Raw genomic sequence first — 13629 nt, forward strand, 5'->3', positions numbered from 1 at the left:
GGGCTTAACCTGTGCCCCATTTGAGTGGTCAAGCAAGAGAATCACGACACAGATGTATTGGATTTATTAGAAGATATGTAATTCAACCAAAAAATCTGATACCTGTATTAAAAGTCATAATAAATTATGACTGTGAGGAGCTGGAGATCTTCAGAAAACATTACATTTCATTTATGTATTTTCCAACTCTTTTGAATTTTTACTGACTCAAAGGGAATTCAATGTCTTGCCTTACTTTGACAGAAAGGGTTGTTAGGATGTGGTCACTTCCTACAGTGACCATATTTCATTCAACTCTTTATTAATATTAAATAGTAATAATAAATATTCCTCTTACTTCTGCGATCAGCACAAGATTTGAATGCAGAGCAATAAATAATACATGGAACCACATACTGAATTACATGGATTAGCAGAAAAAATAGTTTTTAAAAAACCCTTATTTAGATAGTCACATGTATCAATGGTACAGAATGAGAAACACAACCTATGTTAGAAACATATACCCCGTGTCATGGAAAGCCTAATCAAAATTCATACAGACAAAAGAGTCAATTTTTTAATCCATTAACTCTGACATATCTGATTTTGCCATCTTACCATTTTTAAAATATTTATACAATGCATTTGACAGTCAAAGATGCTTTCTAAGCCATGAAACAAAATTTGCTAGTTTGACCTGACCTAGATAGCCTAGTAATTTTATTTTGTGATCACTTCCACTACTGCTCATGCAAATAATCACGGGCATAGTTAGAAGAAATTATACTTGGAAATGCTGTGTTAGACAGCAAAATGTTATTTCAGGACTGAGTTTTCTGAAAATCCATTTCTCTGGCAGCTGTGACAGGGAACCACACTGACATCATCTGCATTAGCAATTTACATTCCTTGCAATGTGCTTCCCCCCACACAAACCCTAGCAACTGCATGATCAGTGTGATACACCATGCCCTCCACACACCAAATTTTAAGTTTAGGTCTGATGCCAGAAGGCAGCAAATCAGAGTATCTGTGCTGGTAATTCTGCTCCTATTTCAACCAAACTGAGGGCCTAACAGAAATGCCCAAACTTGGAGCAGCAGTGGAGTCAACACCATAAGCTCTCCCTGAAGAGGATAATGGAAATGGATAGAGACATCCATTGAGCAAAGTGTTCTGTCTGAGAGATGATATTCCTGTAAAGGGTCCACCCAAATTCCTCACTTAGGCAAGGGGCCTACATGCCAAATACTCTCTCCCCCTTTAGCATATGAAGACTGGCTCCAACCAGCATGAAAAAAACACTATGAAAACACTATACAAGTTGCACTAGAAATAGTTAAGATGTGATCATATATGTGCTGATGAGCTGCATAAGCTTTTTCATTTTTTAACAGACAATACATATGAAATTCCATGTGATAAAATGTCAGTCAGTAAGGTGGCATTAAGATCCAAAAATACATTTATTAACCTGCTGGGCAAAATAAAACAAATAAGCAAGGCATCTTTAAGTCAAAGCGGTAGAAAACCAGGAGGCTCAGAGACAAATCCAGCTAACCAAAATCTCAGAACTGGAAAGATTTACGACATGAACTGTGAGATAAGCAGGATAGTCCTTGAAGCATTAAGTTTTGTAGGACTCTTGCATAGGAACAGCCACATATAAAAGGCAAAAAGCTGGAAATCAGCTCTGTAGCAATTCAGGACTTCTGCAGAGGTCCTTAGCTTTCACACAACTATGTTACAGATGTAACACAGCTCTGCTCTCCCAAGTAGTCCAGGTTTCCTACTTGGATTTTTTTCCTCCATGTTAGCTGCCCTACAGCCTTTTCTGCTGATCCTGGACAATCAACATTGATTGAACAAGTTTTGAAGGCTAAAACTAGGAATCCCTCCAGGCATTAGGATCAAAACCAGTCCCTTTTGCTTTAGAGGGTCTGCAAAGGAACATCTGGGAGCCTGAGCTATAAACCAGGTCGGGGGATTTGGGGCAGACGAGGGACAGCTGAGTGGGACAGCCTGGCTGGGGTGCCCAGAGGCTGCAAATAACCAGCTGGTGACCAATTAAATCAGGAAGACATAAAAGGTGTTAGCCAGCATTATGCCATGTAGGTAGTCACAGAAAGATGGTGATCAGACGTGTACGTGAAAAGGATTAAGAGGCTGAGTCAGGGCAGGGAAATTAATTTCCCTTAGCATATGAAGAAACTGCTGATTCCTTCTGTAGCCAAAGCAGCTGCAAAAGATCCAGCTCCTTTTTGTATGCCCCATCACAGCAGGCACACACCTCCACTTACATTTCCCTTACAGGCACGTGGGTGCTTTTGCAAGCACACAGCATTTCTCAGTAACAGATGCCTTTTTTTACCATTTCAGCTAGTCTGGAAAATGTGTGTACATTTTTTGTACGTCCATTTTCTGGTTTTGTATGCCAGTTCTGCCCAGCACGTTTCTCCAAGCAGCGTGACGTGGGGCATTGTTAGTTTCTCATTCACGTTAGCATTTGGCTTCCTTTATTTCTGCAGGTTGCAGCCAGGAAACTGGAAAATGGGCCACAGGAAACCTGGCCTCCTACATCTGTCCCAGTTTGTAATAGCAGCTCTGGTTTTATTTTTCTAAGTGTCTCAGGTTCATTTTAACCCTTGAGAGGACTGCTGAAATACCATGTGCAAGAATGTGACTGTTTTGCCATTATTTTTTAACCACCATTTCTCAATAATAGAAATGGAGATTTTTTTTTACTTAACTAAATTAATTTTAAAGTCCATTAACACTTAGAAAATAAACAGTTACAAATTAATTTAAAAAAAAAACTTTTGCTGGAAATTGGCGAAAGAATTCCATATATAAATTCCATGCTATATAAAATACCAAGAGTACAAACAGACAAAATACAGAACAAGGTGGTGTCTATATACATCCTAAACACAGTTCTAAAGTGAATGTCAATATGAAAAGTTTAAGAGCTTATAAATCCTCTAGAACATTTTTTCTATTTTTCATTTTTTCTATTTTTCATTTTTTATTAAAAATTGAAGTACATGTTTTTCTTCTAATTACAGAAGCAGGAGTGTCGGTCAACAAAAGGAACTTTCCTAAAATAATTTAAAAACTAGTCAGCCGTAACATTTTTCACTGAAAATTCATCTGTATAACTATGACTATATCATGAGAGGTTAAAGACAATTGCCAAATCTGCCCAAATGTTTACTCAGAACTATTTGAAAGAAAAAGCTGAGTCAGTCCTAACACTTTATTTCTCAACAGAGATGTTTCAAGGGTGATAAATAGGATGTGGTTGGTGAGGAGTTAGTGATTCTGCCAGAAAAGAGAAAAAACAAATATTCATTGTTTACTCAGAAAGCTTTCATATATTCATCAAAGGAGATTTTACTGCTAATTTAATTGGGCTTGAAAAAATAAGCTCTGAACTAAGTGTGTAAATATACCTGGTTTCATTTGAGGCAGAACTTTCTCTATTAAAGGTAATAAATCTAACTAGTGGTGCAATCCATACCCAGGACACTTTAGGGAACCAACTGTGTGTATGATACAGAATGCTGGTAATTTTTCCACATCCAGCAACCAGGACATTTCCTGTCAGAGCATCCTCCAAGTCCTTCCATTGTGTTGAAACTGCAAAAACTTTCTAAATCAGGACTTCCTCCTATTATATTTTAGAGGCGTCTTTCTGGGAAATGCAGATTCAAGCAAAAAAAAAAAAAAAAAAAAAAGGAATTCCTGCAGCACCACCCAGTGGAAACATTAGAGAAAGCCACAGGGGTGCCCCAGCGCACAAGTTCCAATTTACTGCAAAACTACAGTAATATTGCCACACAAACACAGACTGGTTTAAGGATGTGCCAAAAAAACACAGAGGGTTTTGCAGGACGATCTAATCAACAGAGTCGTACAAGGTATGACTACTCTGCTACTCCAGCGTAACAGTCATCTTTTTACTTTAAATTGTAATTTAAAAGATTATTTACAGTAAAAATTTACAAGGTCTCCTTCTCAAGCAAGGATACCCACTCTTATGGCCCAGCACGTTTAAAAAAAATAAACAGACTCCTGTTGTTAAAAGCAACACAAAAGAGACAGCAGCAAAATCTCGCAAAATATTAAGGGATAACATCAAGTTCCACCACAGAGAAGAAAGTACTCACACATATGTCCAGTAATGCTTCAAGTAGGTACATTTGGTAATACAGTGTTTGCAGTTTTTAATTTTTTTACCTAAGTCAAAGAAAAGCGGAGGCAAATGTCCAAAGGAAGAAAGTTCTGCACTCTCCAAACTAATAAAACAAAGGACTGGTTGCCTGCCAAGCAGAGGTGTGATGACACCGCCTCTACAACACCAGTGTTTGCACATTTTCTGTAAGGATGCAGTTCAAGAAACAGCTTTAATCCCACTGGAGTAAAAGCCCTTAGCAAGAGGAAACATGGCTAGTTGCTTCCCTGTGAAGGCTTAAAAAATAACCTGCTCAATTATTTCTAAAGCTAGCCATAAACAAAGCTACATAAATCTGTAATGGCTCCAACCCTTCACCTTGGGACAGACATAAAATGAGTGCAGACTCCTCACACTGCTTTCTGTCTGCTCATGTGGTGCACATCTGTGGCACGCTGGCAGCATGCTACACTGCAATCTGAGGGACTCCTGCTTTCAAAACCAGTCCTGTATGTTTATTTTTCCCATATGACTTCCTCTTATATTTTTGTCGGCATCAGTAGGACACAGATCATGATTACTTGACTGTCCTATATAAAATTTCTGATGTTTCCAGAGCTGAAGAAGCAGAGGTTCCAACCTCCAGGAACAGCAGCTATTCTGAAAGTTTACTTAATATATCAAGAGATGATTACTCCCAAATGTAAACGCTTTATCTGTACTCCCTTCTTTAAACGAAGTACTAAAATTTTCAATTTTGGAACAACAGACCAAATTCTTTGTAATTATTCAGTGGCTCTAATATGTTAAATTGTGTACTATTACTATCTGCTGTCTCAAATGCTGCTTTAATACATTTCATATTTAAATGTTTAAACTAATCTTCCCCTTGCCACTGATTTTTTCCTAGACTAAAAGTCAGATAAAAAAGCAGGTCTTTTTCATGCTGTGAGCAGAGAGGAAACTGGCCAAAAGGACAGGAAACAGCGGTTGGAGTTCTGTTAAGGAAAACCAAGGTGGCTGGCAATTTTCATGAACCCTGAAGTACAGCAAGATCATTGCAGCATAGACTGGTAGTCAGACTTGCCTTACCATGCAAACTGGATTTTCAGAATTTGCTGACTTAGCAAAATGAGCCATTGAACTATTAAATAACATTCAGGCTTACCTGCATATTGTCATGTTGGAAGGCGAGTCAGTTATAGCATTATACCAAAAATGGTGTAAACAATTCAGCAGATGGTAACCTACAAATATGGAATCATTTTACTTGGACAGTCTCTTCCCAAAACATTAGATCTAGTGCAGTAGGTTTTGGAGCTCAAGCCAATGTAAGTTCCTTAGCCATAAAAAAATGAGCAACGAGTCACAGCACTAGTCAAGGCCTGTACTTTTATTATCTCATAGTAAAAACATAAATTAATAACTATTCTTACACATAAAAATCTCAAAGACCTGCTATTCTTCTCAGTGCTAATCAAAGTTCTGTGTGTTTATCATGCACTAGGCTAAACCAAAACCCAACTAAAATATTTTCATCTCCTGACATTATTCACTTGCCTACTACACCAACAAGGAAGGACCTACATGTTTCACCTAACTTCACTCGTTAAACACTGGGATACCCCACAGAATGCATCGTGGAATACATGAGATCTCAGCCAGGAGAAGAGCTGTTTGTCACTGCCCTGTACTGTCTCCTGTGGCTTAAACTAATTCTCACAGCTGCTGCAAACTATGAATGAGAGAGAAATGAGACACTATTCCAATGATTACAGCAAACTTTGCTGTATGCAGAGTGCTCAGATTGCACATGTTTAGAAGTGCCATCAATGCACCAAGTGGTTTGTCAATGTCTCTGCTGCTCAGGATACATAACAGCCACTGTTTTGACTTGTATCCTGTCCTATTGAATCCTGTGTCCTATTGAATTCTGTATAAAATTACACATCTAAAAAAAATGTAAAGACTCTATTCCCTCTTCTCAACTTGGATGAGACTGCACAGTCAGCATTATTGTGCCCTGCTCCCAGGGAATCCAACTGCTCTGTTCTGTAAGGGTTTTTATCACTGAAGTGGCAGTCCTGAAGGAGTGAGTGCTGCAGCCATACTTTCTATGCCAGCCCTATTGCACACTCACAGTTTGCTGAACTGACCACACACGCCACTTGCTCTGAGTCTGCTCTGAGTCACCAGACTTCACAGAGGTCTATATCCAGAATCCAAACCCACATTCCCATCTCAGCTATGTTAGTGTAGCATGGAAGAAATTCTCTGAAGGTAGTCAACTTTCTCCAGATTTAACTAACTGAGCTGCAAAAGGAATTTGTTCTTATTTTCTAAATGCTTTTTAAAGATTGCTTCTTCAAATGAATTACTGTTAATTGCCGGGAAGAGATAATGGTGGTACTTCAGTCTATAAATTTTTTTGTTTATGCTGTATTGTGACTTGATACAGCAAAGGCCACTCAACACTACCACAACATAAACATTTAAAAACAACAACACACATTAGCTTCCTTCTCAAAAAGCCTAAACTGAAACACATCTGATCAATTTTCATTAAAAAAAACAACAACTAAAAGAAGAAATATACAGAGACATAGTAAAGAGGCGCTGTCACCACATTAGAGGCAAATGGATGTGAAATAGAAATCTGTTTTCCAGATGAACTATCAGCTGTGTTGCAAAATAAAGATGGGAAACTTATAGGAGGACATTTGATTGAAAACATTTAGATCCTTTAGATGAAGTCCAAATCTACCCTTTTGTGTACAACTGCAAAAGCATCTTTTACATAAACATTTTTGCTCGTTCACTAATATTTTCAGAAAAAGAGCCCTCGTGTAAAACAGTATTAATGGGACTTTGGACTTAATACTTAGGTTAGAGCCTAGAAAACTTTTACCAATTTTGCATGACTGGTAATATTAATAAAAATTATGTATTATTCATTACATAATTTAATAACAATGAAAAATAAAAGACAACGTGTAAGACATGAGTTTTCCCCTTATGCTATTTCAAATGATCTTCATGTTAGGAGCCACAAGATAAGAAAATTGTATACTTTAAAGCTCAAAAAACTAAGACAGTATTGCTTGCACAAGAGCCAAAACACATTAACATGTAGTAAACATGGTATTTGCAAAGATCATCCAAGTTACATTGTGAATCTTCAAATACTGGGTAGTAAATGGGAAAGCAGAGACACAGACATGACTGGAGTGACTCTCTGAAATAGGTCTGGGGGAAGCCATGGAATGGGCAGTATCACTCACACAGTACATCCTGACACTAGAGCTATGGAGGACTAGGAGGACCCTTCACAGAGCAAGAAAGAGCCACTGCAGTGCCTTAGTTACATTTAACATGCACCTAGTCTCAGTGCATTAACAGAAGTGCTGGCACACTCAAAAGTAAATACATGCCTAAGTGCTTTAAAAGATCAAAACAAAGTAAGTTTGTGGCTTCCTACAGAGACTCTTGTCCTGAAGATCCTGAGCTGTATCTAACTGCTCAGATGTGGACAGATCACACGCTGTAGTCTTCAAAAACCTTTCTTTACATAGTTGATTGATATTTATCTCAAAAGTCCATAGGTGTCCTGTCTGTAACTGCCATCATACACTTGAACAGTTTTCAACACTCGGCCCATGCATGTGGGGTCAGTGGACCTTTCTCCTGACAGTGAGGCAGAAACACTGCAGCACTACCACTGTGGGCACAACTGCTCAGAAACAACTATGGATCCACAGATACAAGAAGGACAAGCCCCAGTGCTGTAGACAATCACAGCAATGCCACTTGAGCAAGCAGCCAAAAATCAGACATGGTGTTGAGAACTCCATAACAGTAAAAAAATCCCCTATCATTTTCAGCTGAGCTGTACCTGCCTAGGGCATGGTAAAATTGGCCTCCTATATTCTTAGCTGCCATATAACTTTAAAATATTACTTAAATATTTAGTTGTCTGGTATAATATGAGATACTACCCAGGAATCACACCTATCAAGCAGATCGACAGCTCCAGGGTACATTCTGGTAGTGCAAAAAAACTTTTACCACAGTATTCATAAAAAAATTAAAATGCAGAACTGACTATACAGTTAGTAACTGGCATTGAATTAGCTGCCAAGTAGTGTCTTTGTGATATTTTTGTACCCATGCTCATTGGCAGGTGTTTTCTTTAGTTCTTGTTTTTGGAAAAGCTGAAAGTGTCCTTCAAAGAGCTTTTAAATTAAAATCCACTCTTAACAACAAACCCGTAAGAACCTGAAATGTGATACAATTGCTGGCACATAAAATCACAATGTGTTAAAGGAAGTTTTAAGGACAAAGATGAATTTATTTTTCTGAAGTGCACAGCTGAGAGGCACTCTGTGCTTCATCTGCTTTATTTCCATCCATGCAGCCTTGTATTTTGTGGTGCAGTGAGATGGACTTCCTGTGCCTACACCTTGACATTCTCCTCAAAACCATGACTAAATCTTTAATCATTCATTCTTCAACACGAGAACGAATGTATTTGGTCTTTCAAGAGCTCTCAGCAGCCTCCAGAATCCTCATAGATTCATTTAACAAGCCACGGATGAAGTAAACATCTGTCTAATGATTCAAGATGATGAGATTCCCCATTGTGGGAAGCGCCGAGGAGAACGCTGGGGTGAATCAACCCAAGGATACAAGGCGACGTCCACAGGCCCATCAGGGCCAGCCTGTGGCATGAGCCTCTGGGTGTGGTCAGCGAGCACAGACAGCAGCTCCAAACCAACAGTGCTCTGAAACTGGCCCAGGATAACTGTCCTATAATCAGAGCCACAGCTCCAAAATGGATTCCAGCAGCAGCACCCAGGCATGCCGTGCACGGAAGCCATCTCCACCAGAAGAAAGCCATGGACTGATAAATCACCTCATTGCACAAAGGAGCTCAACCTGACATATCTTTATAGGAAGTACTAGCTCATTTATCAGTTCTTTATTATCTTAGATTATTTAGCATTATGGCAGAGAACCACTCAGAGAGATAATGGTAACTACATGAACTTACAAATTTTAAATTATGTCACCAACTCACTAGTTAAAATCCTTTTTAATAAATACATGCATCACAAGTAACTATGTGTTGGTGCTCCCACCCTTATCCTGCACTCCCTTATCTTTAGTAGCCAAATGTCTGTTTATTTTGATACCTATTTCTGTCTTCTGAAGCAACATGTTGTGATGTGATTGCTTTCCCAAGGCTAAGATTTGTACTTTCTGTACAGCTCAAGGACCTCCATGTCTGTGTTGCACATAGCTACCTTCCTACATGCAAATACATGAGCCTCAGAGCAAGCAACAAGCTCTGTGCATCTTGACTGTCATTCTGTGCTCTTTCAGAACCAGTTTTTGACCAATATTTGTGTTCACTTGACCAATAATAGCTGCCCCTAAGAATAACTCTGTCATGAATACCTCCATCCCAAGAAGGGCACTACAAGAAGGAGGCAAAGTTTACATAATTGAATTTTATGCACAGCAAATGGGAAATACTTCAGTCTTTGGAGTGATATACTTGATTTCTTCCTATGGCTTAAGTTTAATGAAATAACATTAAGTAGCAGGAGTAAAGAACCACTGTGCATCAGTAAGCACTGAGAACCATTAATGAATAAAACAAAATACACTTTTGTTTCTACATATGGAAGTGTCCATGTGTGTGGTGTTATAAACAGTTACAAGGAAGGCTGAAGCTGAGTTTCTCCCCTGAGACTGAGTTGCTTATTTCAGCTGTTGCATCTAGGTGGATTTGGTGATATCAGAAAGGATATAAGACAGTGGCTTTTTTCTTTTTAGGAACAACTCACAGAGCTGATTAGGAAAAATCAAGCTGTAAGCAATGATTGTAACACTGAGCAGACAATATATACTCCTAACACATTTTTAGACAGGTGAAGAATAAAATTATATTTACAATAAAAGCACCTTTAATACTTTTTTTATTATTTGAGTGGAAACTATCATGCACTACATGAAAGCTGGATATTTTTTTTCTATTCCATTCAGAACTGTTGTATTTTTAACACATCTATAGATTACTTCTCATTCAGCCTTTCAAATTCACAGAACACACAACACGAAGTACACTACTACTACATCTGTTTTCCTGAGGACATCAAAATGTTTTACACTTATCTCGAACAAACACAACACACAAAACAAATATAGTGTGGATAAGCTACATATATATATGTATGTAAGTATGTATGGATGTGTGTGCTTCATCTACTCTGATTCAGTAGTGATTCAGTGACAGCACACGAAATTCCAGCAATATTTAACACAATAAGTGAACAATTTATTGTCCGTATTTCTGAGAGAGATAGTGAGAGCCAGGAAACACTCCTCAGTAAGTTTTGGTGCTGTACACCACACTAACTGCTCCATAACATATTCAACAGGTTTTTGAACACTATGTTCAGTATTGCACTTCTTTCTCTAAAACTGAGAATTTTACAAAAGAAATAAACCTCCAAAACTGAAAAATAATCCCTTGCTTCCTGATGGCTGCATTTGATTGAGACAGAGATTAGGCATTGTCTGGTTTGTACACTATTCTAAAAATTCTTCACTGCCTTGCTAGAAAATCAAGAGACATCTGTGTCTGGAGATTGTGTCACTAATCCACTAATAAAAGTCCTCTGTGAAATGATGTTAATGAAGAACTTTTCTGTGCCACTTGGACATAGGAAGTGTAGGAAACACTGCAGATCCTCTGAGGTAAACACGTGATATACTGCAAGCACTATTTTTTTGCATAATATTTGCAAATTAGTTTAATGCTATCACATGATAATTCAAGTAAGTAGCTTGGTGTTACGTCCTAATGCATACAATTTTATTCTCATTTATTGACATTTCCTTCAGCTAAAATCCACTTGCAAGAAAGAATCCATTTTCTTTGTTTGCTCAGACTTTTTTTTTTCCGCAAGAAGTTGTTGCTTCTAATTTAAAGATTGGTGGGGCATGGCAAAAATCTTTGTAATTCTGAACATAGACTTCTTTCATGACCATTATGAAAGCAAATAATCATAAAGTAATTACACAAACCACTAAATCAAAACTGGTATGTCTAAAATCACTTTACATACGTAAAGAACCACCCCAGGAAAGCTATGTGGGTGAATATATTTTTCAAATATGGCCATCACCTCAGTATCTTGGCTCAAAATTTTTTAACTTTGCAATTACATGCAATTGTCAGACATGCACAGAACATGTTTATCACAACAGAGACATCTTGCTACCCCATTTATATGCTTCGCCCGATGGAAATATTTATGCATAAATTAATCTGAAATAATTGAAAAGTCTCTATGAGCAAAATACGAGATGAATCACGACTTTCGGCTTGAAATGAAATGCAACGTTTGACTTTTGGAGTCCTCATGACCTAAAAGATGCTACATTATATAAAATTGTCATAGCACTACACTCCTAAGTAAATAAAGATGTAACTTGTCTCCCTTTCAACTGCAACGTTAGAAAGGCTGACAGAGCTTCACAAAACCCTCCTGTGTTAGGGAACGGAAACTCCTAATGAGATTAGTTGGTGTGTGTGCAGACATTACTTAGCCATGACTAAATGGGCTCTCTTCCTGCAGCCAGTGGAAAATTCAGGGAACTTTTTCCCCCTGCAGCATCAGAGTCCCTCTAACCTTCAGCAAAGCCAGATCCAACAACAACTCTCCACTTTCTCTCCCTTTCTCCCTCTCTCTCTTTTTTTTTTTTCCCCTTCCCTTACAAACATTTTTTGTGTTTTTCTTTTTTTCAGTTGGTGGTGGAAACTATCCACGTCGGCCAAAGGGGTCGGGGGGCAGGGGGTGGCTAAGAAAAGAAGGTGGGGGGAGGTCCGGGGAAAGGGCAGAAGACTACAAAGGAAACTGTAAAAAGGAGCAAATACATAAACCTGAGAGGGAGAAAACCACAGAGTTTCTTTGTGAGCTGCAGTGACTCATTTTCAAGATGTTGTCTGCTGCCAGTTTCAAACCGGAAGCGCATGGCAATTAGTCTTGCTGTTTCCAGACAAGCCAGAAACTCTCCCGACACTTTTTTTTTTTTCCCCCTTTTTTTAAAGCCCCTTCTGCAGTTTCTGCAGGAGCCTTCCCTTCCCTCCCCCCGCGCCCTCCGCGGCCCCGCTCGGCCTCGCAGCGCCGCCGGGGACCCCGCGGCGCCCCCGCCGCCCTGACAGGCACCGGACGGCCCCCGAACGCCGTAGCCGGGATAACGCTGGGAGGGGGCGGCCCCCGGCACCGCCAGCCGGCACCGCACCGCGGGGAGCGGGACACGCAACGCCCCGGCACCGCCGAGGGGCTGCGGGCGGAACGGGGTCCCGGGGCTCCCCGCGACCCCCGGCGCCTCCTTCCCGGCCCTGCCGCTCCTCACCCTCCGGCATCTGCCCCCGACACAAACACACACGGCCCGTGCCCTCACCTGCACCCGCAGCTCCCGGGGGGCAGCGGGGCCCCCGGGGAAACCCTCCACCGGGGCGGGGGCCCCTGCGGCGGCCGGAGCCCCCTCGGGCATCCCGGCCCCCGACTGCCGCCCCCCGCCTCGTTACCGCCGCGCTGCCCGGGCCCGACCCGGGGCAGGACCCCTGGGCTCCCCGGCCCCGTGCGGGGCTCCGAGCCCCCTCCCGCGGTGTCCGGCAGCCTCACCTCCCTCCCGCGGGCTGTCCCCGCTGCTGCCACCCCACCAGCGGCCTCCCCTTCTCCTGCCCGCAGCCCCCGAAACTTTGCGGGAGCCGGGGCGGGCGCAGCAGCACTTGTACCTACCCAGCGGATGGGGGACTTTTCCGCTCTCTCCTGGTAGTCTAGAGGGAGCTGAGTAAAATTCCCTGATTCTTCATGCTGACAGTCTTCTGCAGGCTCTCTGTTGCTCTAGTAATGAGATCCTGATTTTGTTTTCCCTTTTTCCTTTTTTCCCCCCCTCGGGCCGGTGTGTGTGTATGTGTGTGTGTGTGTGTGTGTGTGTGCGAGCGCTGCCCGTGAGGGAGCGAGCAGGAAGCCGGGGCAGGCAGACAGCGGCCCGGCTCACTTCCTCTCCCGCACTATTCCCCGGGCGGTTTGCAGTCTGTGTAAACAGCCTTTTCCTCCCCGCGCCCCTCGCTCTGGCCGCCGATGTGCAGCATGGCTGTAACACAAGACACACGCATAGTACAGCGGGCAGCGCCGACTCCGCCGGCTCGCCGGGAGCTCCGCGACTCCCCCGACCGCCACCCCTTCCTGTGCTACACCCCCAGGGAGGAGCTTCCCGCCGGCCGCCCCAGCTGCTTGGGCCAAAATGCACCCGCGTTTCCCCGGGGAGATGCTTGTGAACCCCTTGGCCATCCCGGAGGATGGTGACGGCTTTGGCCCGGGAGAGACGGCCGCCTTGGTGCCACCGTGCTGGGGCTGAGGTCACCGTGGAGGGGAGCGCTGGGCACCTGTGGT

General features: G+C 41.7%; 1 protein-coding gene across 1 annotated transcript in view; it reads right to left on the minus strand.

Annotated features, from left to right (window-relative positions):
* ELK3 (ETS transcription factor ELK3) overlaps nucleotides 1–13393 on the minus strand; it is a 37510-nt gene extending 24117 nt beyond the window's left edge. Inside the window, exon 1 of the mRNA XM_054631941.2 lies at nucleotides 12973–13393. The gene's annotated coding sequence lies outside the window, so the exon portion shown is untranslated. The remainder of the gene's footprint in view (nucleotides 1–12972) is intronic.
* Nucleotides 13394–13629: the final 236 nt, after the last annotated feature.

This window comes from Agelaius phoeniceus, chromosome 5, assembly GCF_051311805.1.
Source record: "Agelaius phoeniceus isolate bAgePho1 chromosome 5, bAgePho1.hap1, whole genome shotgun sequence".
In the NCBI taxonomy this organism is placed as follows: Eukaryota; Metazoa; Chordata; class Aves; order Passeriformes; family Icteridae; genus Agelaius; species Agelaius phoeniceus.